Source organism: Macaca mulatta, chromosome 20 (genome assembly GCF_049350105.2).
Source record: "Macaca mulatta isolate MMU2019108-1 chromosome 20, T2T-MMU8v2.0, whole genome shotgun sequence".
Classification (NCBI taxonomy): Eukaryota; Metazoa; Chordata; class Mammalia; order Primates; family Cercopithecidae; genus Macaca; species Macaca mulatta.
In genome coordinates this window covers 8,133,475-8,161,337 of record NC_133425.1, presented here as the reverse complement: position 1 = coordinate 8,161,337, position 27,863 = coordinate 8,133,475, and the positions used below count along the sequence as shown (strand labels likewise).

At 39.3% G+C, this 27,863-nt stretch overlaps 1 protein-coding gene, 2 long non-coding RNA genes and 1 other non-coding gene across 34 annotated transcripts in view; 1 reads left to right on the top strand and 3 right to left on the bottom strand.

Annotated features, from left to right (window-relative positions):
- The window catches only part of RBFOX1 (RNA binding fox-1 homolog 1), a 2,485,711-nt gene that overhangs the window by 826,884 nt on the left and 1,630,964 nt on the right, over positions 1-27,863 (bottom strand). The window lies entirely within an intron of this gene.
- The window catches only part of LOC144337898 (uncharacterized), a 103,110-nt gene that overhangs the window by 20,728 nt on the left and 54,519 nt on the right, over positions 1-27,863 (bottom strand). The gene's annotated exons all lie outside the window — the stretch shown is intronic.
- On the bottom strand, positions 8,482-8,588 carry LOC114674556 (U6 spliceosomal RNA). Its single transcript, XR_003725701.1, has one exon. It is a non-coding gene; the product is annotated as a U6 spliceosomal RNA (small nuclear RNA).
- Positions 17,029-20,934, top strand: LOC144337908 (uncharacterized). The gene is made up of 3 exons (XR_013411549.1): positions 17,029-17,356; positions 17,693-18,993; positions 20,178-20,934. It is a non-coding gene; the product is annotated as an uncharacterized LOC144337908 (long non-coding RNA).

Genomic DNA, 27,863 nt, shown 5'->3' with positions numbered 1-27,863 from the left:
GGCAACCTTCCCGCCTCCTGGGTTCAAGTGATTCTCCTGCCTCACCCTCCAGAGTAGCTGGGATGACAAGCCCGTGCCACCATGCCCAGATAATTTTTTATTTTTAGTAAAGATGGGGTTTCACCATTTTGTCAGGCTGGGAAGAGAGAGAATCAGAGAGGTCAGGTGACTAAACTGCAATTATACTGCTCACTGCTGAAAGTAGCCAGGAGTCCAAACAACAAGGATGAGACCCAGTGCACAGGTCGTTCCTCCTCATCATCCTCTGTCCTCTGCAAGCCTTCTCCCTGTCCCTCTCCCCAAAGTGGAGACTGCAAATAAATTGCCCAGTGTTGCCGGACCAAACGGGCCAGGAAGAGAGAAGCTAGAGACAGAATTAATGAGGCATCGAAGACCATCAGCAGCCTTGATTTTCCTGCTAAATAATTTACATCTTAACCTGCAGGGAATAGGGGCCATTGAAATATTAAACAGGAAGACTGACATCACCATTTTTCCAGAAACGAAGTCCAGAGTCTTTGGTGATTTTAATTTTTTTTTAAATTTCTCCTTTATGTCTAATACATAACCAAGTTCCCTTCTTTTAATACTATGTCAATTAGCCAGTAGGAGCCTGTATCTCAATCCTGTTATACAGCAACTCCAGCTGTGTAACTTCCACTACAGCTCTTAAGATTTTTCAGCCTCAGTTTCCTCCTCTGTAAAATAGGGAGAATAAAAGTACCTACTATGTAGGTTGTGTTGAGGCTCCAGTGAATAATGGTATATAAGCTCATGCCTGGCTCATGGTAAGCACCCAGTGTGATGTGTTAAATCGTCCCCCTAAATTCCTATGTTGAAGTGTTAACCTTCATTGTCTCACAATGTGACTTTATTTGGAGATGGAATCTTTAGAGAGGGAATCAAGTTAAAGTGAGGTCCTCAGAGTGGACCATAAACCAGTATGACTGGAGTGTTTACAAGAAAAGAAGTACGCATGTTTGGACACAGACATGCATAGAGGGAAGATGATGTAAAGATGCACAGGCTCTCTATGTAGATGGCCCTCTGCAAGCCAGGGATAGGCCTGTGGCGGACCCTTTGCTCACAGGCCTCAGAAGGAACTAATCTTGCCAACACCTTAACTCTGGACATTCAGTCTGCAGAACTGTGAGAGTAACTCTGGTTTAAGCCACCCAACCTGTGGCACTGTGTTATGGCAGTCCAAGCAAACTAATATTGTCAATGTTACGTCTTATCCCTTCCTTTGCTATCTCCCTACCTAGGTCCAATCTTGAGAATCTTATATCTAATTAATGCTTAGACTCCTGGCTAACCTTGCCTGTGAGCTTGTGAAAGCAAATGGGTTTCATTTTGTGTGCCAGCTCTGATCATCTATAGTCACTGCCTGGAGCATTGCATTGAGAAGGATGGCAAGGCCAGCTCACACTCAGTGGGTAACAGTGCCATGATTGATTAGCAATGTCTGCCATAGGCACAGGAGGGGAAGGTGGAGGGTATGGGCCATGTATTTTTCAGCCCTGCCTAGGCTCTCACTGGTGTATTCATCTTGAAAAACTGTTATTAGACTGAATCTCCTAATGTAGCATTTACATCTTTTTGTCACTCTGTTGAACAGCTTCAAGTAACTTATTTCTGTCAACCACATAAAATGTATATAGTTTGCTGTCCAGCAAGTCCAACACATTTATATATTGATTTATTCAATAATACAAGAAATACTATAATAAAAATATAATTATTACAATACAATGCAATCAAATACAATCATAATATAATCATCATCTAAGAAATCAAACTGACTCTGGAACATCATACAGCTCAGGGCTCCTTTTATTTAGATTTCTTTACCGCTAATTTTATTTGGGTCGATTTCTTCCCCACCCTGCCTCTTCCAGTTCACATTTCAGACAGTCCAGAAAGAAAAACAGCTTCAGGCCTCCTCTGAATTCACATTTCTGAAGCTGTCTAACCTGACTAGCAAGGTTCCCGGAAATCTCTCTGCCTGGCCCAGCTTTTGCATCATTTGTCCACCCTGGACCAATGACCAACACAGGAGAAGAGTAAACCCTGATTGGTTGGACCTGGGTCACATGTTCATTCCTGCAGCAGGGCAGTGGGTTGCAGTGATTGGAGTGGAAAGGATATTACTGAAAACCAAGGCAGTGGTCAGGAACAACAGAGGCTGTCTCTCTGCCTGCCTCATCTACCCACCCAACCTTAGGTCTCATTTGTTTCCCAACGTTAACTCTGCTCTTACCCTTCTTGTCATATTGCTACCCCAGGTGGGAAATTTTGCTCTCTTTTAGGCCCTAAAAGAGGACGCAGATTTCGGTGAAATATCCCATGATTAGATAGCTGTGCATCTAACACCAACCACTGACAAGAAATAACTTGAAAGGTCAGGGGACTACCAGGAAGATCCTGGAGGAGAAAGGAGTTGAATCTGGAAGAAAATTTAGTGGCATAGATGGAGGAAACAGAGGCACTTCAAGTATGAAAGATTAAGACTATTTTGGAAGATTAACAAAGAAGTAGAAAGGTCACTGAGCAGATAAAAGAAATGATGCAATGAAAATTTAAATAATATTTTAAAAGAAATTACCAGATTTAACTGTGAGGCAAGATTGCACATTTACAAGATGATTCAAAATGTCTCAAACCTCTTTGTAAATTTAGCACCATAAACAGAACAGGGAGGGTAAAAATGCTTCCATTCCAAAGTCAAATCAGAGGAAGGGTTAGTAACGGCCAGGAACACTGTTAAGTAGGATTCAGAGGTAGAATTTACTTCCACAGGAAAAAATATTATGATTAAACAGAGATGTACAACATAGTTAACTAGAACAACACAATTGGACCTTACTTGAAGCTCCCAAAACATCTCCTGACATATTGATGTTTAGTGGATGATACTGGCTTTAAAAATGACAATGGAAACTTATGGTGAATCTACCTGTATAGTGAGTAATCTAATTAACCTCTCTGTAACTCTGTAGCAAGGAAGTATGTAAATTGCAATTAAGGTCATGATGGGGTCATCAGTTAATGATATACACAAGGATGAAAGAACAGTTTTAAAAGTAAAGGGAAACTTCTAATAATTATATACCAGAGCATCCAATAAATATAAACAGGGCAGAAAGAGAGATGAGGTTAGGAAAGACAGGATAGAGTGTCTGAAGTTAATTATAGCAAATAAAATTTACGGCATCCAGTGTTGAGCTGCCCTTCAGAAAACAGACTGATAAATAAATTCACTGAAAGCCAATTCGGCAAAAATCAATTCATTGAATAATAACAAAAATATCATATTGCTGGAAAACTTATTAAAAGGGCTGGTATTCTTGCAGCCATTTTGTCAATGATTTGTCTGTTCTGCTGAAATGAAGGTCAAACTGTAATATATTCAAGCTATTAGTTCACTGGCTTTCTGAAAACGTCTTAAAAGACTGGACTGAAACACTACTACACTTGTGATCAAATGGTTCAGGAATCTGGGCTTTGTTTATTAGCATTTGTATATATTTATTTATCTGAGTTTTAGTTTCCTCCTGTAACACAGGAAAAAAAAAATTCTACCTTTCTCTTTAACTTGAAGAGGGTACTGGGAGAACTATCAAAGACAGCTGTTAATTTCTCTCTGATTCTTAAAACTTCAAATAGGTTTTTCCAGAAACCCCTTCTACAGTTTGTGAAAAGCCCAAGGCACTTTATCAAATTTGTGCAGACTGTCAGGGTCCTTACACTCTCACGGGATATATCAGGTTTCCATTTCTTGCCCTTGTTGAGTTTCTGTTACGTTCTCTGTTTCTTGCTGTTGAGTTACCTTTGAATTAAACTGACGCTAACACGAAGCACAGTGACTTTCCTTGACAACAAACACACAAACAAAATGTTCACATGAGGACATTGCATGTGTCAGTCAGGATACACCAGGTCATGCTGTGGCAACAAACGACTGCAAACCTTAAAGGTTCAGGAATAACAACAGTTTATTTCTTGCTCATATCACCTGCCTATCATGAATTTGGTGGAATGAGCAGGGTGGTGTTGCTTCTGAAAGACTCTCAGCAATCTAGGATGAAGGAAAAGCCATCATCTCAAATATTTCTAGCCACCATGTCAGAGGGATAAGAAATTTCTAGAAACTCTCGCATCAGCAATAAAACGTTCCAGCATCTGTCACTTTCATTTATAGTTCATTGGCCAGAACTAGTCTCATGGCCCCACTCAGATCACAAGAAGTTCAAGCAGTGCCCAGCAGGAAAGAGACAGAATCCTTGTTGATGAGCCTGCATGGTGACCATACAATATATTGCTTGGGGAAGTTGAAAGATTTACATTGTAGCAACATAAGTATTAGCTATCACTTCTCTTAGAAGTCCTTGCATACAGGCCACCATATATCTCACCCAGTCTCTCTTCTCTCTTTCCTACCCTCATGTGTCTTTCACAGCTCCATCCCTCTTAGAAGCCACAACATCCTCAAATTCCTCCTATATGCTTAAGCGGCATGACTCGGCTCTCTGAAGCACTTATCCCCTACTTTTTGCCAATCCAAGACTCTGTGTACATTTTGTAACTACCATTTGCAAAAACCTAAGTTCTTTGTCTGGAGGCAATCCCTTCCCTATTCACTTTGAATGGGTATTTTGGGTATAGGAAGAAGACCGTTAGATGAATTATTCTCCTAGTTACACAAGGAAAATGTAACTCGGTGTGTTAAAGCAATTTATACAATTTAAAAGTCCTGTAGAAATAATTCTTACCATATTGGAAACTTCTCTGGGCCTCTACTGTTTCACTGCTTGTTCTGACTATATCAGTGTGGGCTTGTCCATAAAAATGTGTTGTGAACTCTAAAACAGTATGCAAAACTGCAAAGACACAGATATTGTTGCACACACACAAGACTCTGTGACTATGAATTCAGAAGTTGTTCCAAATTCCAAGCCCTGAGAGTCAATGCTCTTTTTCTGTGTGGTCGCAGTAAGTACGCATTTTATGGTCTGATATCAAGTAGAAGTCAAGCTTCCCCACTACTCTGGTTTTGTCTGTCTTTGTGATTTAATAATGCAGTCCATATTGGAAGCTGATGTAGTTATGTCAGTTATTAGAGAATTACATTTTTGTGTTCTGCTAAAGGGAAGTAAAGATTAGCTCTGCCAGATGCACACATAAAACTAGATAGAGGCATACCTCCAAGTCAACCCATCCATCTTTCTCTAGGACATGTCAACATGTGCGATTTTTGAAATATGGACTGTATTAAAAATGTTAAATGCACTTTTTAAATGTAAGCACTGCAGAAATAAGATATCTTTTTTTTCATTCATCTGCTTTTTTTGTTGACTGTTGTTTGGTGTTATTTTTCTTCAGCAGGACTGTCTATGTTTGTTAAGCACCAGTAAATGGCCAGTTATGAAGCAAACACAAAATATACATATGAATATTTAATAAGAAACAATAGCAGAAATATAGTGTGTATTTGTTGCTCCACTGGAAAACTATATTCATTATTCCACAAATTATTCTTCCATAAATATTTCAGAAACTTGAAAAAAGGTTAGAATAGTGTACCCAGTACTTGGTGGGCTAAAAGCACTTTTGCATCTACACTATAATGAATGCCAATCCCAATGCCATACCTCACATCTGAAATCCATCTTTCGGTCAGTTTTAGGAGATACAGTTATTTCATGTTTTCTTGTAATGCAAATATAAATAAGAAAAAGCGCACCAATTACCATGTATGGACTATGGGTTCTTTCTTGATCAGATGGCAGATAACAACTTCCTTGGTTCCAGTCAAGATTAAGAAATAGAACCCTAGCTGTAAAATGTACTCCGAAAATAAATAAATAAATAAATGCAAGCCTTCTAGTATGGTGCATCATAAAGTCCAAGGCTTCTCAGTCTATTAATTTTTATAGAAGCGACTTAATTTTTTGCAAACAAGTATTTATTAAGTACCTACTATGTGCTAGGTACTGTGGTATGTGATGAAGATAAAATAGTGACAAAAACCAAGGTGGTGATTTTTGATATCACTTCATTTTTGAAGAGGGACTTTGTTTCAACTAATTAACTTTGCACAGAATACAGGCTCATTTCAGGGGTTGGATGGTATCAATATTATTTTTCTTTGAAGGTGGAATAGTCCACAAGTCATTCATTATCCACTGAATATGGTGACCAGGAAGCAGTTGGATGATTCTAGGACAATTCCCAAGAATAGAAAGACTGGATGTAAGGAATCCAAGATGGATTTTGTTGCTGATTCTTTTTGTTTTGCTTGGTTTTTTGTTTGTTGTTGTTGTTGTTGTTGTTTTTGATAGAGGGTCTTTCTCCCTCTGTTGCCCAGGCTGGAGTGCAATGGCGCAATCATGGCTCACTGCAGCCTCAATCTCCAGGCTTTCTTCTGGATCAAGTTATCCTCCTGCCTCAGCTCCCTGAGATGCTAAGACTATAGATGTGTGTTACTATGCCTGCTTTTTTGTTGTGGTTGTTTAATTATTATTTTGGAGGGCAGGGTTTACTCTGTTGCCCAGGCTGAGAGTGTAGTGACATGTAGTGACATGATCACAGCTCACTGCAACCTCCACCTCCTGGACTCAAGTGATCCTCCCACCTCAGCCCTTTAAGTAGCCTGGACTCCAGCCATGCACTACCATGACCGGCTAATTTTTTGTATTTTTTTCTAGAGATGGGGTTTCACCATGTTCCCCAGGCTGGTCTTGAACTCCTGGCCTCAAATGATCCTGCTGCCATGGCTTCCCTAAGTGCTGCTGTTACAAGCATGGGCCACCATGCCCAGCTGTAGTGTTGCCTTATTTAGGCTACCAGAGAAGGGGAGCTTACAGTATCAGGAAAATATAACTTCTCCTATGTTAAAATTATTTTTATCCAGATGTGGTTCAACTCTAAACTTCTCTGCTGAAATAAACAAGGCCTTAACACGTCTACTATTTTCCTTAACCACGGCCTTGCTTCAGACATAAACATAATTTGTAGTCTTTGCCGGAGCACTGAATTGATGTATACTGCAGTTGATGGTGAGTCAAAAAATTCAAAGACTCACAGCCAATTTTGTGTGAGTCATGGAAAGAAGCCTCACATTATAACTGAACCCTCAAAAACCACCACCAACTGGAAAGACGTGGGTCACGTCAGACAGGAGAGGTCAAAGCTGTGTATCAAGGACAGAATAAAACACAAATATTTCTCTAAAGAACTCACCCCCACCATAATGAGTTGTATTGTTTAGACAACCTAAAACTGTTCAGAGATATTGAAATTTCCTGAATTACAGTAGTAATAATATCATCATCATCAACAGTAGCACTGTAATAACTACAAAGATGATTATGTGCATAAGCATTGTAGGTGTTATATGATTAAATGGTATAAGCAACTTAGGGTAACACAGTCAACAGATAAGATTACAACCTACATTTTGAGTCTTTACATTTTTCCCCCTTTCCTTGACCACACTTGTTCCCACTCACAGCTTCTTCCCTGTTTTCTGCCCAACTTGGAATCGTTTTTAAGATGAGTGGCATGGGCTATGAAGCCAGGCTTCTTGGTTTCTTATTTTATTTCAAAACAATGTTTTTCTTTTATTATTATTTCAATACTTTGGGGGAAACAGGTAGTGTTCTTTACATGGCTAAGTTCATTAGGGTGTGATTTCTGAGATTTCCGTGCCCCCATCACTCAAACAGTATGTAGTCTTTTATCCCCCACCTCCCACCGTTCCCCTCAAATCCCCAGAGTCCATTATGTCATTCTCATGCCTTTGTGTCCTCATAGCTTAGCTCCCACTTATAAGTGAGGATATGTTAGTATATTAATACAATGTCAAGTAACTCAGGAATGGAAAACCAGCTAAGCTATGAGATACTTGGTTTTCCATTCCTGAGTTACTTCACTTAGAATAACGGCCTTCCACTTCATCCAGGTTGTTGCAAATGCCATTCTTGATGGAGTCTTGCTCTGTCGCCCAGGCTGGAGTGCAGTGGTCTGATCATGGCTCACTGCAACCTCCACCTCCTAGGTTCAAGCAATTCTCCTGCCTCGGCCTCCTGAGTAGCTGGACTACAGGCACCTGCCACCATGCCTGGCTAATTTTGTATTTTTAGTGGAGATGCACTTTCATCATGTTGGCCAGGCTGGTCTCAAAACTCCTGACCTCAGGCGATTCACCCACCTCAGCCTCCCAAAGTGCTGGGATTACAGGTGTCAGCCACTGTGCCTGACCTATTTAATTCCTTTTTATGGCTGAGTAGGGTGTGTGTGTATATACACACACTATATTTCCTTTATCCACTTGTTCATTGATGGGCATTTGGGCTGGTTCCATATTTTTGAAATTGTGAATTGTGCTGCTATAAACACTCGTGTGCAAGTGTCTTTTTCATATAATGACTTCTTTTCCTCTTGGTAGATACTGGATCGACTAGTATTTCTACTTTTAGTAAAAATACGAAATGCTTCACAAGTTCCCATGTCATTGTTGCACAGGGGTCGTGCTAATCTTCTCTGTATCATTCCAACTTTAGTGGATGTGCCGTTGAAGTGAGCAATGGTTTCCTATTTCAGATACTATGCTTCCTAGCTGTCTGACTTTATGCAAGTTCCTTAATGTTTCAAAGCCTCGGTTTCCTCATCTGGAAGATGGCAACAACAAAGCTCACAGAGTTGCTCCAATAATTAAGCAAGAAAACACTCGTGCATCTGATTTTCATGGTGATGACGACAATGAGAGCGTGATAGTGACAGTGACAATGATTACACCATAAATTCTCACATTTTCCTCCTAAACCTATGAATGGAGAGAATCTCACGGCTCGTGTAAAATCTCACAGAATCCCAATAAAAACTAGATGTGTAATGTGTTTAACTCAATAGTTTATGCAGGAAAGTTTTTCTTTTTTTTTAAGCTGAAAATAATTACAAGAACACAGCTATAATTCACTGTCATAGCCTTGAGGAAGCTTCATGCAATTGCAGAAGACACACATAAAACTGAAAAATTGAAAGCCTATTTGAAATATGTAGTCATAGTGAGCACTTCTTGTTTAATTGCATTCTGCTTACATAACTAAAAGACCTAAATTAAAGCATAATCATGTCTCTAATGATTTTACACTCTTTTTCTCCCTCCAACATAAGGAAGCTCAAGGTGTTAAAAGAGTTATGCTTTGGGACCAAGATAACTAATGCATAAATTAAACATCCATTTCATACGTTTATTTACATAAATGAAAAAGGAGGCCAAAATCTCTACTCCTAGTTTATTCCTTCTTCACACTTCAGGAGGAAGGTTTGCTATAGATTATTTTTTTTTTCCAATGCATAGAAACTAAAAGTTTCTGAAGTAAGAAATACCAGGTACAGATTTCAAAACTTTGGGTGGCTTTGCATAGCCTCGGAAATGCTGAGAATATAGAATACGCTCCAGTATATCTAATTATCTTTATAAAATCTCTCAAAATCAATAGCATTATACTCAAGACCAGCTGCGGCCGGGGAACTCAAACAGAGCAAGTGTCAGGGAGGTTACTGAGAAGTATGGCTTTCTTCCTAATAGCACTATTTTTATGGAACATAGAGTGTTTGAATTGTCATATTCTGTTAACTCTTTTAAAGACCCAAACAGAATTTAACCATTTTGTTTGAAGCAATCAATTCAACTCTATTCTCAGTATTATTATTATTTGCACTTTTAACTCCTAAAGGACAAAAAAGGCAGATTTTGAGACACAACCGTAAATCTAGCTCACCCTGGATTATAAATTTTGCTAGCACAGTGTGCAATGATTCTACTTTAACTGTTGCCATTGCAGGAATATTCAAAGCAGTGGCACATTAACTGGGTGTTTTGTTGCCCCTTCCAGGTGTTTTTTCTCTTTTTAAAGAATGTTTCCAATATAAACAGGAACCAGACTTTCAAATAAGAGAATTCGAGGGAATTCAGGGAAGCCTGAAACCTAAAGAAAAGGGCTAATTCAGCTGTTTCCTAAGTTGAGTTTTTAGAAACAGTTCATAAAGTGTTAAAAGGTGATAGGTTAAAAAAAAAAAAAAGAGCTATGGTCATAGTAAAGCTATTATTACTATGAGAAAGAGAGAAAGAGAGAAACAGAGAGGAGGGAGAAAGGAAGAGAGGGAGATAGACTGCAGAGAAGCACAACTACCCCAAGTTGTCCAACTGGATAGATGTGTTGTATTCATTTATACGGCAGTTATTAACTCTCTACTATGTGCTGGTCTCCATGCCAGGTGCTGAGCATAAGTTGATGACTAAGATATACAAAGTACTGCTCTCACAGTTTTCCATTTGGTGAAACAGTGAGGGTATCATATTAACACATAACAGGTACCATTACAACGATGCTATGAAAAGACAATTAAGGGTTATATAACTGAGAGGCTTTCCAGAAATGATGCCTACACACAATCATAATGAACAATGGGATTGATTATACAAAGTGTTTCACACATCCCCATGCTCTACACCCAGGGACACACACACACACACACACACACACACACACACACACATACTCTCTCTCTCTCTTTCTCTCACTGTCTCTCTCTCTCTTCGTCTCTGAAAGACCACAGATAGTGAAAAAGTGCCATCAAATGTGGATTTAGGACACGACAGGCTAAGCAGCAACTGCACGTTGATGGCCACTGACAGAATTTCCAGACTTGATCCTAAAATCAGTGGGAGGTATGGTAGAAATTTCAGCAAGAATGATGGTGATTATGTAACAGAAAATCACTCTTACTGGTATATGGAGAATGGATTAATGGAGACAAGAGTGAAGGAAGAAAGGCCAGTTTAGAAGTGTTGACAGCACTCCAGGCAAGAGGGAAGAGCGGCTTTGGCCAGAAGAATAGAGGGAGAATGGAGAGAAGCAATAAGTTTCAGTCAATAATGACGAGGGGACAATTCACTGGACTTGATCTTTGGGCATGAGGGATAAGGGTGAGGAAAGAGTCAAGAGTGATTTTTCAGGCTGGGCGTGGTGGCTCACGCCTATAATCCCAGCACTTTGGGAGGCCAAGGTGAGCAGATCATTTGACCTCAGGAGTTTGAGACCAGCCTGGCCAACATAGTGAAACCCCATGTCCACTAAAAAATACAAAAATTAGCCAGGCGTGATGGCACGTGCCTGTAATCCCAGCTATTCAGGAATTTGATGCAGGAGAATCAGTTGAACCCACGAGCGGGAGGTTACAGTAAGCCAAGATCATGCCAATGCACTCCAGCCTCCAGCCTGGGGGACACAGCAAGACTCCATCTCAAAAAAAATAAATAAAAGGGGGGAGGGATTTTCAGACACATGGAATTAAACTTCAGTTGTTTTATTTAAAGAAAAGAAAAGAAAAATACCTTCATCAAATTCCATCCTAAAGAACGTAAGAAGAAAGGTAAGTCAACTGGTCCATTCCTAAGACTCTGCCTACTTTATATGCATCTGTGAGTTCATTTGCTTTCCAATATTTAATGAGCACCTGTTATTCACCTGATACTGGGCTTCATCCACTTACATCCAAGTCCACAGGAATATGGACACTTCTGGATGGAACTGGAAAAACTCTGAATTTTTATTCTCTTTATAAATGAATTTTAATTCATACCTCTCGAAGTTAAGGCCTTTTATTAGTGACTGTAAATCTCAGAGAGACAAGAAGTCATAAGAATCTGAAATTGCCTTATAAATGAGTTGCTAGTAGTGAAACAGTTGTTTAGTTTGTTGAGGGGCTGGGGTGGCGAGGAATTTTGCTGTTGAAATAATTATTGAACATTGCTGAACCAAATAATTAAACTGTGCTGTAAAATTATGGTTATGGTAATATTCCCATCATTTGTTTTGTTTCTGCTCATCTAAATTATGATTTTTGTTATTGCTTTGCAAAGCTACAATATAACAGTCAAACCTGAAATTAAAACCAACCTGCAAAAGTTATACAAGGTGATCCAATATGTTCCACTAGCAATTATTCATGGCAAATAATATCACGAAGCTCTTAAATCCTTGTTGTAAAGCTAGCCAGACGTGCGTCAACTAAAACCTGAGATATTTATAGGTATCAGAAGTGAGGTACGACTTGCTGAAACAATCAAAATGCAAAGGAGATGTCTGAAAATCCAATGGGAGCATCTTGGAATATCAGATTTCTGTTTCCTAGCAGTGCTAAATTTCAGTACTGCTGACAAGGAAAAAGGCACTGATTTTTTCAAGTGACCAAAGGGAACACTCTCTCCTTCACTGCCCCACCCCAGGCTGCTAACTCCTTGCTCTGCCTGCAAAATTCTAGGTGAAATAAGGTTTTCGGGCCAAACCCTAAAACCCATTCCTTAGCACCTTGTGAAAACGAGGTGGTCCAAGACTCTTAAGCAAAAATCATCATTATCATCATCATCACCATCATCCAAAAAGAAAGAACTGAAAGATATGCATAGATCTCACAGCATCAACATAGGAAATGTTCCCTTTGATCCCTTATTTTATAGGCCCTAGAACTAGTGAGCAGTCCCCCAGGTGCTGAGATGATGTAAGTAATTTATGGCTTTGAATTGTTTTTAGTGTGGGGAGACATACGTTCTGAACAGATTCCCCACTTCATTCCTGATTCCCGTGAAGCAGTCAGCTCATGTGTCTTCAAAACCAACCAGAATTAAGTAGTTGGAAATTCCACATCAAGCTAATGCTGTTGAGAATTCTACTCATTTCCAATCGGTCAACACGGTTCTCTAGAGTCACATGGCTTTGCAAATGGGATGAATGTGTGTTCTAGAATTTATTTTGAGAAGGATAAAAATCCTAGTTCTAAGACATCAGAGTTGATAAGATTCCGATTATATTTTTCCTGTTCTCCCTTTTTCTATTTCATCCTACTCTGCACAGAAATTAATGTTAATCTCCTTTTATGAACAAAAAGGATTCATACAACCCTTTTATATGTGTTGAAAAACTCAGGGCATTTACATTAAAGAAAAAACTCAAAAGACAGTAAGTGAACTCCTTCCTAATACAAGACAGCTAGCATAGTAGTTAATAACAGAATCTGGAGTTTGAAAGACCCACGTTTGACTCTTTCTCTGCCTACGACTGTGGGATTTGTGAACAGTGACCCTCTGAGCTCTTTTCTTCATCTAGCAGTGGCAAGATATAAAAAGTATTTACTTGATAAGGTTCTTATGAGGAACATATTGACACCAAGCACTTTGCTTATATAGGTGGTCAACAAATGTCGGTGATAATGGCAAGTGGGGGAAGGAAGAGATTAGAGTGCAAAGCAGCAGAAGATATGACAGGCCAGCAGGAGGCAAGATGCATCAGCCAGTATGGGCTACATGATGCTGCTATAATAAACAGCCCATGAAGTTAGTGGCTTATAACAATAAAAGTTTATTTCTTATTTGTGCCATGTGCCTAATATAGGTTGGCTGGAAATTTTGCTTTTTGTAGTCACTCAGGGACATGAGCTGACAGACGGTTTATTTCAACTCATGTATCCAAAAATCTCTAAGGCAAGGGCTAGAAAATGTGGTAAATCACAAAATGTCACGTCAAGCATCCACCCAGAAGAGAGTCATATCACCTCCCTGCATATTTCATTAGTCAAAGTCAGTCACGTGGCCAAGCCCATCTTTCAAGAAGCAAAAAGATGCAATCCTATCACCCATCTTTAAGAAATATTGGCTGGGTGCAGCATGCTCATGCCTATAATCTCAGCACTTTCAGAGGGTGAGGCAGGTGGATCACCTGAGGTCAGGAGTTCTAACTAGCCTGGCCAATGTGGTGAAACGCCATCTCTAGGAAAAATACAAAAATTAGCTAGGCGTGGTGGTATGTGCCTGTAATCCCAGCTACTCGGGAGACTGAGGCAGGAGAATCACTTGAACACGGGACGCAGAGGTTGCAGTAAGCCAAGATCGTACTACTGCACTCCAGTTTGGGTGACAGAGTGAGACTCTGTCTCAAAAAAAAAAAAAAGGGAAAAGAAATCATAAACCAATAAATGTGAAGCACTGGCTTGAATCTGACTTTCCTACCTTGCCCTGGCAACTTTACCAGTTTGAACACTAATCCACAAGAAAACTTACAGAAATGTGTCTAGATCCATAGTACCTTTATAGACACTTATCTATCATAGATGAATCCACTCTGTTTTACCATCCAGTCACTTTCTCTGTCCATCTTATGATAAACCACTTCCTGTGTCCACTGCTGCTGACCAGGAAGTACTTCTGTTTCTATATACTAAATGACCTGGAGGCTGTAACATATAACACTGAGAGACTTTAATGAAAAAAAAATAGGAATTATTTGCTAATGTAAAATGAATATTTACTATTTATCAGTACTTTGATCAAAATTTCACATATTAATTTTCTCAACACCCATATAGGAAAAACATTACTATCATACCTATTTTTCAAACAAGTTAATTGAAATATAGTAGTTTTAGCTTCTCAGAAGAAGCAAATAGAGAAATCAGAATTCAACTGCCAATTTATCTGTTCAGGATGCTTGACTTCTATATTTGATTACTCTCTTGTTTAAGAGGGCTGCTATGGAATGACTGTATAATACATTGTTGAAACTGGGACACCTGTCAGCAGAAAGGGGAATGTTAATAATTACACTAGGATCAAGGGATAAACAGGACTTGTTCTGAGCAAGTATAAAGGCAATGATGCCATGGGTAATTGACACATTAATTGATAAATATGTGTTGGATCCCTTTTTTTTTTTTTTTTTTTTTTGAGACAGAGTCCTGTACTCTGTCACCCGGACAATCTCAGCTCATTGCAACCTCTGCCTCCTGGGTTCAAGTGATCCTTCTGCCTCAGCCTCCCGAGTAGCTGGGACTACAGGCCTGTACCACCACGCCTGGCTAATTTTTGCATTTTTAGTAGAGATGACGTTTTGCCATGTTGGCCAGGCTGGTCTTGAACTCCTGACCTCAACTGATCTGCCTGTCTTGGCCTCCCAAAGTGCTGAAATTACATGAGTGAGCCTCCACGCCCGGCCCCCTTTCTTCTCTTAATCCTCGTTAGTTTCTCAGATGAACAAAAATTCTGGATTATAAAGGTCATTAAAAACAATCACTACCCCAAGAGAGTTTATTCCTTGTACAAAACCATCATCAGAACCAATAATGATCCAGAAGGAGCTCTCCCTCCTCCATCAATGCTCATCAGAAAGGAAAAAAAAAAAAAAAAAAGGAAGAAAAAAAAGTATTTTTTTTTCCCTACAGAAAGACTTACATAGCTTCATGCTTTTCTTTGCAAGACCAAGATGAAAACTCACGAAACATCTGCACTTCGTACATCTCCAAGCTAAAACCTGACTGCTTTATGGGAAATTCACACTGGAAGTGTTCTTGCTGGTTAGAATGGAGTCTTTAAATACAATCTATAAAGAACAGCTAATACAGACTCTAACTAGAGGGTTTTCTGTCTGTTTAAAACAGTATGACCTTTAGATATTGTCACGTAGCTAAGGACCCATCAGGGCTGGTTTCCTTATCTTGATGCTTTGTGTGGCAACTACTATACATGCAAAAGTTACAACCTTAGAAAATCCTAACCATTAAAAAAAAGTCCTTTGTGAAACACAGTTTTTGCATTATATATTTTTTGCTTAACACAAAGATGCAGATGGGAAAGACACTAGAAGTCATGGAGATGATGGATAAGGTTTGATTTTTTTTTCTTCTTTATTAGACCCATCAACAGAGTTCCATTATGACACCGTAAGAAGTGATCTATTTCCTTGTTCCATCATAGCTTGAAACTTAAAGTCCATCAGCCACCCTATCCACAAAAATGAAAAGTGGTAGGAAAGTAGTTTACATTTCCCGAACATTAAAAAATAATGAGAAGAGATTGAAGTAATAAAGAACTACCAGAGATAAGGTGAGCAAAGCTCTTTTATAATATAAAGAAAAATGCATATTAGATAGAAAAAGAGCTGGGGAAAGAAAAGGACAGGGGAATTATTTTACATAAAAATATCGTCTTTTGGCTTCTATTTCAACCCAGATTTATTCTTTTCTTTCCAGATTTATTCAAATGTTGTGCTAGCCAATATTACTCCCTCTTTTTTCCCTGATTGTTTCTTCAATGCATTTCTTACATGATTTAGACATTACTGGGCAAGAACCAAATGGGTTGGCTTTTTCAGGTAATGTTTTAACACTAAGTTACTTAGAAGGCAAAAGTCTTGTCAGGAAGAAATAAGCCTACATGCAAAAAAGGGAGAAGTTAATTGTACCTGAAAATTCTCAGTGTGCAACTGTTATCTAATTCTGCTTACAAATAAAGCAGGAAAAAATACAACAAATAAACCCATTTGTGAAAGGTGATAAAATAGCAAATGAGAGGCAAAATGAGAAGGTAAAATGAACTTATTAATTAAAGGAATTAGGGAACACTATGTTGTCACATATCATGAAGAAGAATAAATATCAGTGCATAGTATCTTATTAAATTAAAAAATAATGGATCACAAAATATTATCTACAATTAATACAAATTGTATTTCTAACACCCGATACAATTCCTGGAACATAGTAGCAAATAATTAACCATGTGTTAAAAAATATGAAGATACCTTGGTGTGTGGGGCTAGAAAGGAAATATCAAAATGGTGCACACTAATCATCAACAGTGGTAAAATGAGAAACGATTTTTCTTGTGTTTTTCTGCAAGTTTCATGTTATCTACAATGAACACATATTATTGAAGTAATTATTATAAGTACTTGAAAAACCTACTCCAGGTCAGGCGCAGTGGCTCAGTCTATAATCCCAGCACTTTGGGAGGCCAAGATGGGTGGATCACCTGAGGTCAGGAGTTCGAGACCAGCCTGGCCAACATGGCAAAACCCCATCTGTACTAAAAATACAAAAATTACCCAGGCATGGTGGTGGGCACCTGTAATCCCAGCTATGTGGGAGGCTGAGGCTGGAGAATCGCTTGAACCCAGGAAGTGAAGGTTGCAGTGAGCCAAGATCGCGCCACTGCACTCCAGCCTGGGCAACAAGAGAAAAACTCCAGCTCAAAAAGAAAAAAAAAGAAAGAAAAGAAAAGAAAAACCCACTCCAACAATGGCACTGGGATTGTGGAACAGGGCTCATTTTTTACTCTTGTGTTTTTGATTTATCACTAAAAAGAAAAACCAAAAAACGTCCCTCTTATTTTGATGGGTATCCATTCACATAACATCAGAAAAAAGGGAATTGGCCTCAACAAAATACCTAAGTAGTACATGTCTCTCCTCATTGTTTTTAAACCCACATTAGAGGAAAAAGACACTTAAAAATATAGGTTGAGGCCGGGCGCGGTGGCTCACGCCTGTAATCCCAGCACTTTGGGAGGCCGAGGCGGGCGGATCACAAGGTCAGGAGATCGAGACCACGGTGAAACCCCGTCTCTACTAAAAATACAAAAAATTAGCCGGGCGCGGTTGTGGGCGCCTGTAGTCCCAGCTACTCGGGAGGCTGAGGCAGGAGAATGGCGTGAACCCGGGAGGCGGAGCTTGCAGTGAGCCGAGATCGCGCCACTGCACTCCAGCCTGGGCGACAGAGCGAGACTCCGTCTCAAAAAAAAAAAAAAAAAAAAAAAAAAAAAAATATATATATATATATATATATATATATATAGGTTGAACAGAGCAACATATTCTAGGAAGTAACTTTTTCATCAGGATTCCATACGTTATTAAAAGGCTTTAAAAGCCAGTTTGGAATTTTCCATCATGAAGCAAATGAAACATTTGAATTAGATCTTTGATTTGCAAACATCCTGCCTTTGATAGATCCAGCCTGTTTTGACATATTAGCCCATGATTTAAAAAAAAAAAAAAAGTAAGGGGAAAATACGGGGGTTTAAATCTAAAGCTAAATTTTTAATTAAGGTTTTTTTAAAATGTTATTTTGAGATTATGTCATTTCTACTATTTTGGCCATGATGATGTCATTTCTTTTCTAAATTGTTGGTGATTTCACAAAATGTCTGTGCCTGCAAAAGTAAAACAAATAGCGTTCGTTTATTGCACTCTGAATTTATTATTTTTGAAATGTTTTGTCTTGAAATAACTGGATAGGATAACAAAAGAATGAAGTGTGTTCTCTAATTTCTTATTTTTGAAAGTGTCTAAAAGTGGAAGAGTTATGCTTTGGGACGAAGTCTAGTAATACAGTGATATAGAAGAAAAAAATGAATTATTTATGTGATGGGACAAGAATTATTAAAATAATTTCCCTGAAATGACCCCTCCTCCTTCCTGCTAAAGAGACTCCTTCGCTTTCTTGTTTGTCACTTTTATTTTTTCTACTCTCTCTGTACTCTGAAGAAGGTTCAACTTTTGCTAGGCAGGTTAATTAGAGGTTTTGCAAGGCATAATCTCAACAACAAAAAAAGAAGAGGAACAGCAAGACAGGACAAGTTGTGAGGATTTTGCAAGAGAAGGAAGAAGGAGGGAGCATAAAGTGTGAAGGAAACAAATGGCAGTGGATTGGGAACTGTTTAATAAATATTCAAAATACCAATAAAGAACTTGGTATTTGTTTGTGGTTACCTAATTTGGCTCCTCTCATAGCACATCCTCCTAAGACTGTATCACAAGTCTCATTACCTCCGTAAGGTTGTATTTGGTTTTGGTAAAAAAAGAAAAAAAAAAGTGCCAACATCCAATTTGTGCTTAGGGTCATTTCTTTTTTCTTTTCTTTTTTTTTTTTTAAGGGGAAAAAAACCCAGAACCTTGGTATTTTGATGCCATTCTCTCTCTCTCCTTCTGACAAAGAAGATAAAAATGGCATCCCGGAACAGATGACATCTTTAATGTCATTTACATTTATCGTCTCATTATCATTTATCTCTTCACTCTTCAAGGTGCTGGTTAAGTATCACCTCCATTCTGCTGGTTCCCTGGGCAAGGCAGAGCTGTTTGCTCCTTTTCCTAGGTAACTGTAGTATTGCTAATAATTCTGCCATTGCATCTCCCCATAGCACTGCATGAAAGGATATTTATTTGACTCTTTTCCTCCATTTCACTGAACCTACATTTACAACCAGAAAATAATTGTAATTGGTACTAAAACACAGTCCCTGCTGTGTGTTCTACTTGTACAGGCAACATAATAAATGTAGAGGTAGCAGAAGGCAAAACTTGCTTAGTTCTTTCCATTATGGGACTTTTCTAAATTTTAGTAAGGCGTCTTGATTCTTTAGCCATAGATTCTTGAAGATTAGTGAGTCCTCACCCTTCCGGTGACCCACGTTTCATCTCTACCCATTCATCTTGACCATTTGCTCTTAATCACTTTTTCCAATCGGCATCCAGATGATACTTCGTTTCCAACCTTGAGGGTCTTGCCTTTAGAATGGAATGTTTTGTGTGATGTCCTTCTCTACTCCAAAAACTAATTCAGGCAAGCCCTCCTCTTTTTTCACCTAGACTTTTGGTCCCCTGCTTAATAGTTTCTCTTTTTCCACTCTCCCACCAATAATCTCTAAAAATTCTTCCACTGCTCTGCACCATAGAATAATGGACCACACACCTTAGAAGGACTCTGCAAATTCCTTCAAAAACCAGCTGCGGCATGTCTTCCTTTTTTTTTTTTTTTTTTTTTTTTTTTTTTTGAGACAGTCTCACTCTGTCACCCAGGCTGGAGCACAGTGCCATGATCTCAGCTCACTGCAACCTCTGCCTCCAGGGTTCCAGTGATTCTCCTGCCTCAGCCTCCTGAGTAGCTGGCATTACAGGTGCCGGCCACCATGCCTGGCTAATTTTTGTATTTTTAGTAGAGATGAGGTTTTGCCATGTTGGCCAGGCTGGTCTTGAACTGCTGACCTCAGGTGATCCACCAGCCTCGGCCTTACAAAGTGCCGGGATTACAGGTGTGAGCCACAGCTGATTCTTAAAGAGCATCTGGGATGATTCCAAGTTTCCCTCCAGCTCTGTTCATATAAAATCACTTTCATTTTCCAGCTGTGTCCTGCACTTCTTTCATGGCATTTCCTCTGTCTGTAACACGAACTCTCTTTTCCTCCTGGAAATCTCTTCACTCTTCAAGGTGCTAGTTAAGTATCACCTCCATTCTGCTGGTTCCCTGGGCAAGGCAGAGCTGTTTGCTCCTTTTCCTAGGTAACTGTAGTATTGCTAATAACTCTGCCATTGCGTCTCCCCATAGCACTGCAAGAAAGGATATTTATTTGACTCCTTTCCTCCATTTCATTGAACCTGCTCTGGGGCCCTGCTGTTCAAAATGTGCTTCCAGGAACCAGCACGATCAGCATCGCCTGTGAGCTTGTTCACAAGGGAAACAGTCTCCACTCCAGACCTACAGAATTAAAATCTCTGGAGGTGGTCCAGGACTCCGGGGTTCTTATGCCCAGTAACTCTCTAGAGTAAGGATCAGTACTTATTTAACTTTGTCCCTAAACATGACACACACAGCAACCCTTCCTAATATAAAAGTTAAATGAAAAACTCTTTTGTTGTTATTACTGCTGAAGCATCCCTTCCAAGTCTCCCTCATAGGCCAATGACATGTTCTCACCACAATCAGTTTTGCTGTGATTTTTCCTGTCAGTATTGACTGGAGCTTATCGAGTTTGCCTTACACACTCCAGTCTGTATCACAGCTTTTGTTTGATTCAAGCCTCCCATTGCACATTCCAAACCAGTTCTGTTTGCAGACCTCCTGCCAGTGCCAGAGAGAGCACTTGTTAATGTTAATGACATTTCTGGGCAGGGAGAAAATGCAGGCTAGACAGAAAAAAAAAAAAAAAGAAAGAAAGAAACTAGGGGACCCTAGCCAGGAAAGATGGGGAGTGTATGAAAATGGAAACACTTTGGCCAAATATTTATTTTCAATAGGGTTTTCAAATAGCTGTAAATCTGGAAGACCTCAAGACCTTCCAAAACGAATTTGACCTCATTATACACAGTGAAAAATAGAGAAGGGTGCATGCCAAGTCTGTAATATTGCAACACAAAGACCCAATACAGGGGCTGTTAACGGGAACAACTTAGTAGTTTCATATGAAATGAGAGCCTAAGATGCTAACATTGAATGTGCCCAGTTAAAGGAACATTGAGAGTTGAAGCAATTATTCTTGTAATTGAGTGGGGGAGAAAATCATTCCTATTGGAAAAGAGAGTCAGAACTTGCAATTAGCAGTTTACATTGATCAAAGACATTAGGGAACTGCTTGACTGGTCCATCTTTTGCCTTGTAGATTGAGGGTACTGCATCCCTTTGCTCATCTGCCCCTAACAATCTTACCAAGATACTGCACTCGAAATGGACCTTGTTTTTGTACAAAAACCTTTTGCAAACCTGAAAATGATTAGACTATGGTTAGAGTCTGGTGCTCAAAAATCTCAGCATGTATATACACACACACAGCGATAGCTGTAGCTTTTCAGATGCACTCTTTTTTCTTATGCAATACATCAGACATATAAAAAATATCAAAGATGCTGCAGCAAATGCCATATGTCCACCCCGCAGCTTGCAACATAAAATATAACGAATATAATGGAATACTTCTCAGTCACTCTCGCCGATTAAAACCCCTCCCCTACTCCCTAACAGTGGTGGGCATACTGCTGAAGTTACTGTGTATCATTCCCACATAGCTCTCTCTTGTTTTACCATATATGCATATACCCCAAGAGAATACATATCTTTGGACACATTCATATATAAATACATATAAATGTATATTTTGGAATATCTATTTTTGAACACATTTACATATTTTTGAACATATTTTTCTGTGTCCAAAAACCACACATAAATGATGTATTCATACTGTATGTCTCCTCCTGCAAATTACTTTTTGTTGTTGTTCAGCATTATAGTTTTCAGATCTATCCACATTGGCACATAGAGATCTAGTTTATTCATTTTAACATGGCACACCAGACATGACTTTTGCTACCATTTATTTTCTATTTCCCTACTGGTGGACAATTAATGTTTGGTTGATTGTTGTCTTCCTAACGTTTCACTTGGATGCCAAAGTGAATTTTCTATGTGTCTCCTTCATGTGTGCATTTAGGAATGAAATCTCTCAAAAGTACATGCATCTTGAATGTCCCATGATATTACAAAACTGAGCGCCAAAGCAGGTGCATCAATATACACTCCCACCAGCATCACGATAGAGCGCCCACTGCCCCCACGTCTTAGCCAACATGAAGTGTTGCCTTGTTTTTAAGATTTGCAGGTTTGAAGAGTTTGAAATAACAAAGGCTTTCCAAGATGCTTTCCAAAGATTACCACCCCCAGCCAAAAACACTTGACTCCATTAGAACTGAGAACATTCAGTCATCAGACATATTAAATAATGTATTTCTACCAGTACCATTAAATGCCTAACATTGTGTCTGGAACATAATGGGCATTCAATATATTTGTTGAATGAAATCATTTCCACTATTGCAGATGACTCAGAAAATGAAACAAGAAAAATATATGCCAAGAAAGCAGTGAACAGCTAGCACACAGCTATTCGTTGGAAAAGGAAAAATAGTATACAATTCCAAATGCTCTCTCTTCACTTACCTTGATAATACAGCTTGTTTCATCAGGTACCCTTGTGGTTTTAACTCCTACACTTTACAGTCAATGAGCAAAAACCAATTCCACTCCTCAAATTCTTCTCACTTACTATTCAGCTGTCTCAATTCATTAATTTGCTTAATCAGCCCTCATCAATAACACTTCTCTCCAATGCATTCCTCTAACTCAAAGGAAAAGCAAGCTCTGAATACTCAAAAGTGTGAATCTATAAAGAAACAAGAATGGCAGAAAAAAAATACTTGTATCAGTGCCTTTTGGAGCCTTAACAATAACTTCATATTAACATGTCTGCTATTGTCAAAGATCAAGGGTGAAAGACATTTCTCATTTTGCTGATACCACAGTCAATTAAAAATTTTGAATTAAATGGTTACAACTTTCAGTGTCTACCAAATATAGTTCCATGGAGGTTATCCACAGAGAGAGGTTGCAGGAAGGCCTCTGAAGCATTTTCTACAAACTGTGGCTCATCTAAACTCGGATTTCTACAAGCAGCATAAAAGCCACTCACATTTGGGAAATTTGCAGGTCCATGGGCATTAGTGCAGCCGACCTGAACAACAGCGATCAACTGTTCTTCTGCTTATCAAGTTCTCTGACAAATAGAGAGTCGACAAGTAAAATAAATTATATTAGATATTAGAGTCGATATTAAGCCCCAAGTATGGGCAAAAGCATCAGAATATGGTCCCTCATCTGTTTGAGGAGAAAAGAGAATTTCGCATAGAATCTTTGATTCTTTATTATAAAAATATAATAGACATTATCAATGAATGAGATGGGAAGAAATAATACTTAAGAGGTGGCATTTTTATAAAGAGTAAGAGTCATGTTCTTATTGGATTGAGGAACTAATTTGTATATATACATTCTTTTTTTAAGGAAAATACAACACTGGTGGTATTAAGGGAACATAACTTAATTCCTCCTTCCAGCCTCACTCCTGGCACTTATACATAAACAGGTACACATCCCTGTGACCTGGTCAGCTAAGCTAAAATGTGTACATGTGTTTTTACTCACTTTTGATTGACAGGGAAAAAATATCTTCCTTTAGAAATGCAGAACTTATCGGCCACGTGATACTGTAGTTATAGCCGGGCTTCAGAAATAGCTATCAGTCTGAGTTTTGTGGGCTGAATTGAAGATTTTACTTCTAACCACCAGAGGCGAATGCCATTGCTCTAATTTTTGGGTTCTCTAAGACTTTCAACTAAGAATAAAGATGTGTTTTTGGTATACATTGTTCCATAAAGAGGCTGAGCTGAATACTCATATTCTGATACGTAATTCCAGAAAATTATTGTTTCTATTCTTCGGTAGAGATTAGTGATATGTCTCGTTTAAAATCAATGAAATCGTCTTAGTCTCACATAAAGCAAATGAAATCATCCTCAGAAAACTCTGCTATTTTAATTGAGCTGTAACCATATGATACTGAGTAAAACAAGCAAGCCTGATATGAAAGCAGCTTCAAGGAGTATGCTCTCTGTCTGCCCTGAAACCAAACTGCTCTGCCTAAGTCCTTCCCATAAAGAGATTACAGAACTTCTCCAAGTCCACAATTAAAGAAGAAAGAACACCACCACAAAAGCAATGAGAAGAGGAAAGCATCACGAATCTGCTCTGCTTTTTCCTGTATTTTAGATGAAAATCCTAAGCTATATATCCTAATCTAGTCTCTCAACACAGAGAGGGAAGACCTCTGAAACATCCCCTACAAAGTGTGCTTCATCATTTGAGAGAAATCTCAGAACCATTCAACCTTTGTTTACTAACAACACTTTGACAAGGACACTTATGAGTGAGCTATTTCTTCCTTCACATATTAAATTACTGTCACATGAATAACTGGGATACTCCAATTTCTAGTTAGACAAATATCAATGAAAAGTTTTAAGCAGAGCCATTCTTGGGATGAACATTTGTGAGTAGAAAAACCTTGCCTTTTCCATACACTGGTTTAGAATCTCCCTCTCAACTTCATCTGACCTAAGAAAAATCAGTATTGTCTTGATGCTTAAAAATAAAATAAAGTAAATGCATTGACTTCTATGGGATAGACTCATTAGCTCAGGATTTGACAGGTTGCTAAATGGTAACTGAGAATGAAGAGCTACAAAGACACTATAATTAATTACCAAAACAGGCATTGCTTGGGCTAAAGCTGGGGCAAGAAAGTGCTGACAGAACAAAATTCGCATTCCACTGCTCTCCCTGCCTCTCCCAATTTACAGGAGAATGGGAAATCATGAACAATTGATACACTCCGTTAGCTGCTATCACAGAGAGTAAGTTTCCATGTAGCCTTAGGGGTATCTTACACAGTTTAACACTGAAAATAAAAGGTAATGTTCTTGGCAAAGAACTTCAGGGATTAAATTTGGGAGGCTTGAAGCAGCCTTGAATTGTAGTCAATAAAAAAAGGACCAAATAGTAATTTTGTAATTTAACTGTGCTGGCTATGCTCAATGAGTCAGACACTTGTGAAATAAACCATGTAAATAGAAAAAAGGCTTAACTCTTTCAGTTGGCATACATGGTGTTTGACCTCTCCCATGCTTCTTAGGATGGAGGCCTCTGATTCACTAAGAATAATGCGATCACTTAGATGCTACCAATACATCTTTTTAAATAGTTCTTCAGTAAAGAGGTGTTGACTTCTTTGGGATTCTTCCTAATAAGTTCCCGATATATTTAGAGATCAGGGCAGCTATCAATATGGTGTAATAAGATTTACGTATCAGCGTAGAGAGGGCCAAAGTCCCAAGGCAGCAGGAATTGGAAAGTCTTTTTAAAGTCACAAAATTCTTGACCACACAAAAATCACTCTACAGAGAATTGTGTCAGGGTTTCTGAAGCAATCACCTCACAACAAATAAAAAAAGACAACCAGCCAGCAATGATGTGGGGTTGAACACAATTTGCAATAATCTACTCAAAAACTCCAAAGCATATCTAATATTTATCTCACGTCCTACCTCTCTGTCTCCCTCGCCTTCCTTCCCGTCTCCCTCCCTTCCTTTTCTTTCCTTTCCCTTTCTCTGTCTCTCTGTAACATTTTGCAGCAGAATTATTATTATCCAAATTGACAATTAAGGGGTCTGTCAATCAGTGGGTTGACAATCACAATGCTTAAAATGCCAACTGTTACACACATCTCCTTAGTGCTTGAGTGGCGGTTTTTGACAAATGGACCATCGTTATTGCCCCATGGTAGTTTGTGATTGAGATAACCACTTTACTTATTAAATGGAATTCGTAATATCTTGAAGAATCCAGGAATATATAACTATTCCTGCACAAGAGGTGGTTCATCACTGTCCTCTCATCTTTAATGAATCCCACCGTGGCCTGAAGGGACAGAGTATCACCTGACGGGAAACACTCTTTGATGAACATTCATAAGGGAGCATTTTCCTTTCTTACCAATTTGGTATTTCTAGAGGGCAATGATAACCTTTATATCCTGGGTTTAAAGGTCAGTGGCTCAGGTGATCCTGCTGTCTCCATAGTGGGATCAGGATTGCTCACCTAAATCCTAGCTTCAAACAGGGACCCCAAGGAGACATAGTCTACTCATCATCAGAGTTACTCAGAATTCAGAGGTGGCTTCAAAATAATACAAACTGGGAATAGAACTCCTACATCATCATACTCAGCAATAAAACAGCTACTAAAAAGATCTAAGCAGATGGAGGCTGCCTTGATCATTCAGATGTTTCTGGTGCCTGGCACAGTATCTGGTTCTCAATACACAATTGAAGAAGGGAAGGAAAGGAAGGGAAGGAAAGGAAGGGAAGGAAAAGGAGGGGAGAGGGAGGGGAGAGGAATATAAGGAAGGATGGAAGATCAACAGGCCTGTCTTAGGCAGGAGTCTTTAGGTGCAAATGACAGAGCCCATGAAGTGAACATGTGCTGAGCAAAGAAGGAAGGCAAGAAGGGAGGCAGAGAGGAAGGGGAGAGGGAGGAGAGAGGAAGGGGAGAGGGAGGAGAGGGGGAGGGGAGGGGGAGGGGAGGGGAGGGAGGGAGGGGGAGGGGGAGAGGGAGGGGACGGGGAGGGAGGGGGAGGGGGGGAGGGGAGGGAAGGAAGAGAGGGGAAGGGAAGGGACTTCATTTCATCTTCACTGAGGTCCATCAACACAGAGGGACATATACCATTAGCACCATTCCGTAGAGAATATAAGGATGGATGGAAGATCAACAGGCCTGTATTAGGCAGGAGTCTTTAGGTGCAAATGACAGAGCCCATGAAGTGAACATGTGCTGAGCAAAGAAGGAAGGCAAGAAGCGAGGCAGAGAGGAAGGGAAGGAGGAAGGGAAGGAGGAAAGAAAGGAAAGAGGGAAGGAGGAAAGAAAGGAAGGAGGGAAGGAAGAAAGAAAGGGAAGGAGGGAGGGAGGGAGAAAGGAAATGTATCACTCAAAATCCTCTAAAGGTAGAGGATAAAACTTCCAAGGGCTCATCAATTAGATGAATCCAATAAATCTAGGAAGTGCAATCAAGGTTTCCATCACTGAGATAACTCTCCAGAGTTCAAAGATCTCTTATTCTTATTTCTGCTTTGTGTGACTACCTGCTGATAATTGTGCTTGCTTTTTCTTGGCTATTTCAGACCTGTACACTAGAATTCTGACTGCCCTCCTTCCCCCTCTCCCTTCCTCCTGCACATGTTCACTGCATGCTTATCATTTTGCCAGGTACTATATTGGGTACTGGGGTATCGTGCTCACCAGAACATGTATAGCTACACGCTCATGGAACTTACAGTATAGTGCTGGAATCTGTCAACTGCCTACATAGTAACCTTCTCTTCTTCTGGGATCATCACTCTCTCCTCTCAGGACCTGTTCCTCCCACCCACCTCCCAACAGTAAAACCTTGTCCTTGGGTAGCACTGACTCCTTTGCCACCAAAGATTAGTCCAAGCATTAACAAGGGATTCTAATCTCAGTGATCAAAGTTCTCCTCTGTCATACAGAAACCAGAATAAAAAAATTATTCACTTCTCCTAGGTGGCAGGAAGGTAATATGTGAGGTTCAGAAGATGTTGTTGGTCAGGCAAAACAGGTAACCCGAGTCAGAAAAAAGGTGAGAGGAAGTCCCAACTTCACTAAACTTCCTATTTCCATTAGTCTTCAAGGTATGATATGCCCTTGGATTTCCAACAATTTGGCTTCCCAGATCATCCCATATTTGTATAAAACATTCCTCAGATAAGCTTTTTAAATAATTAACC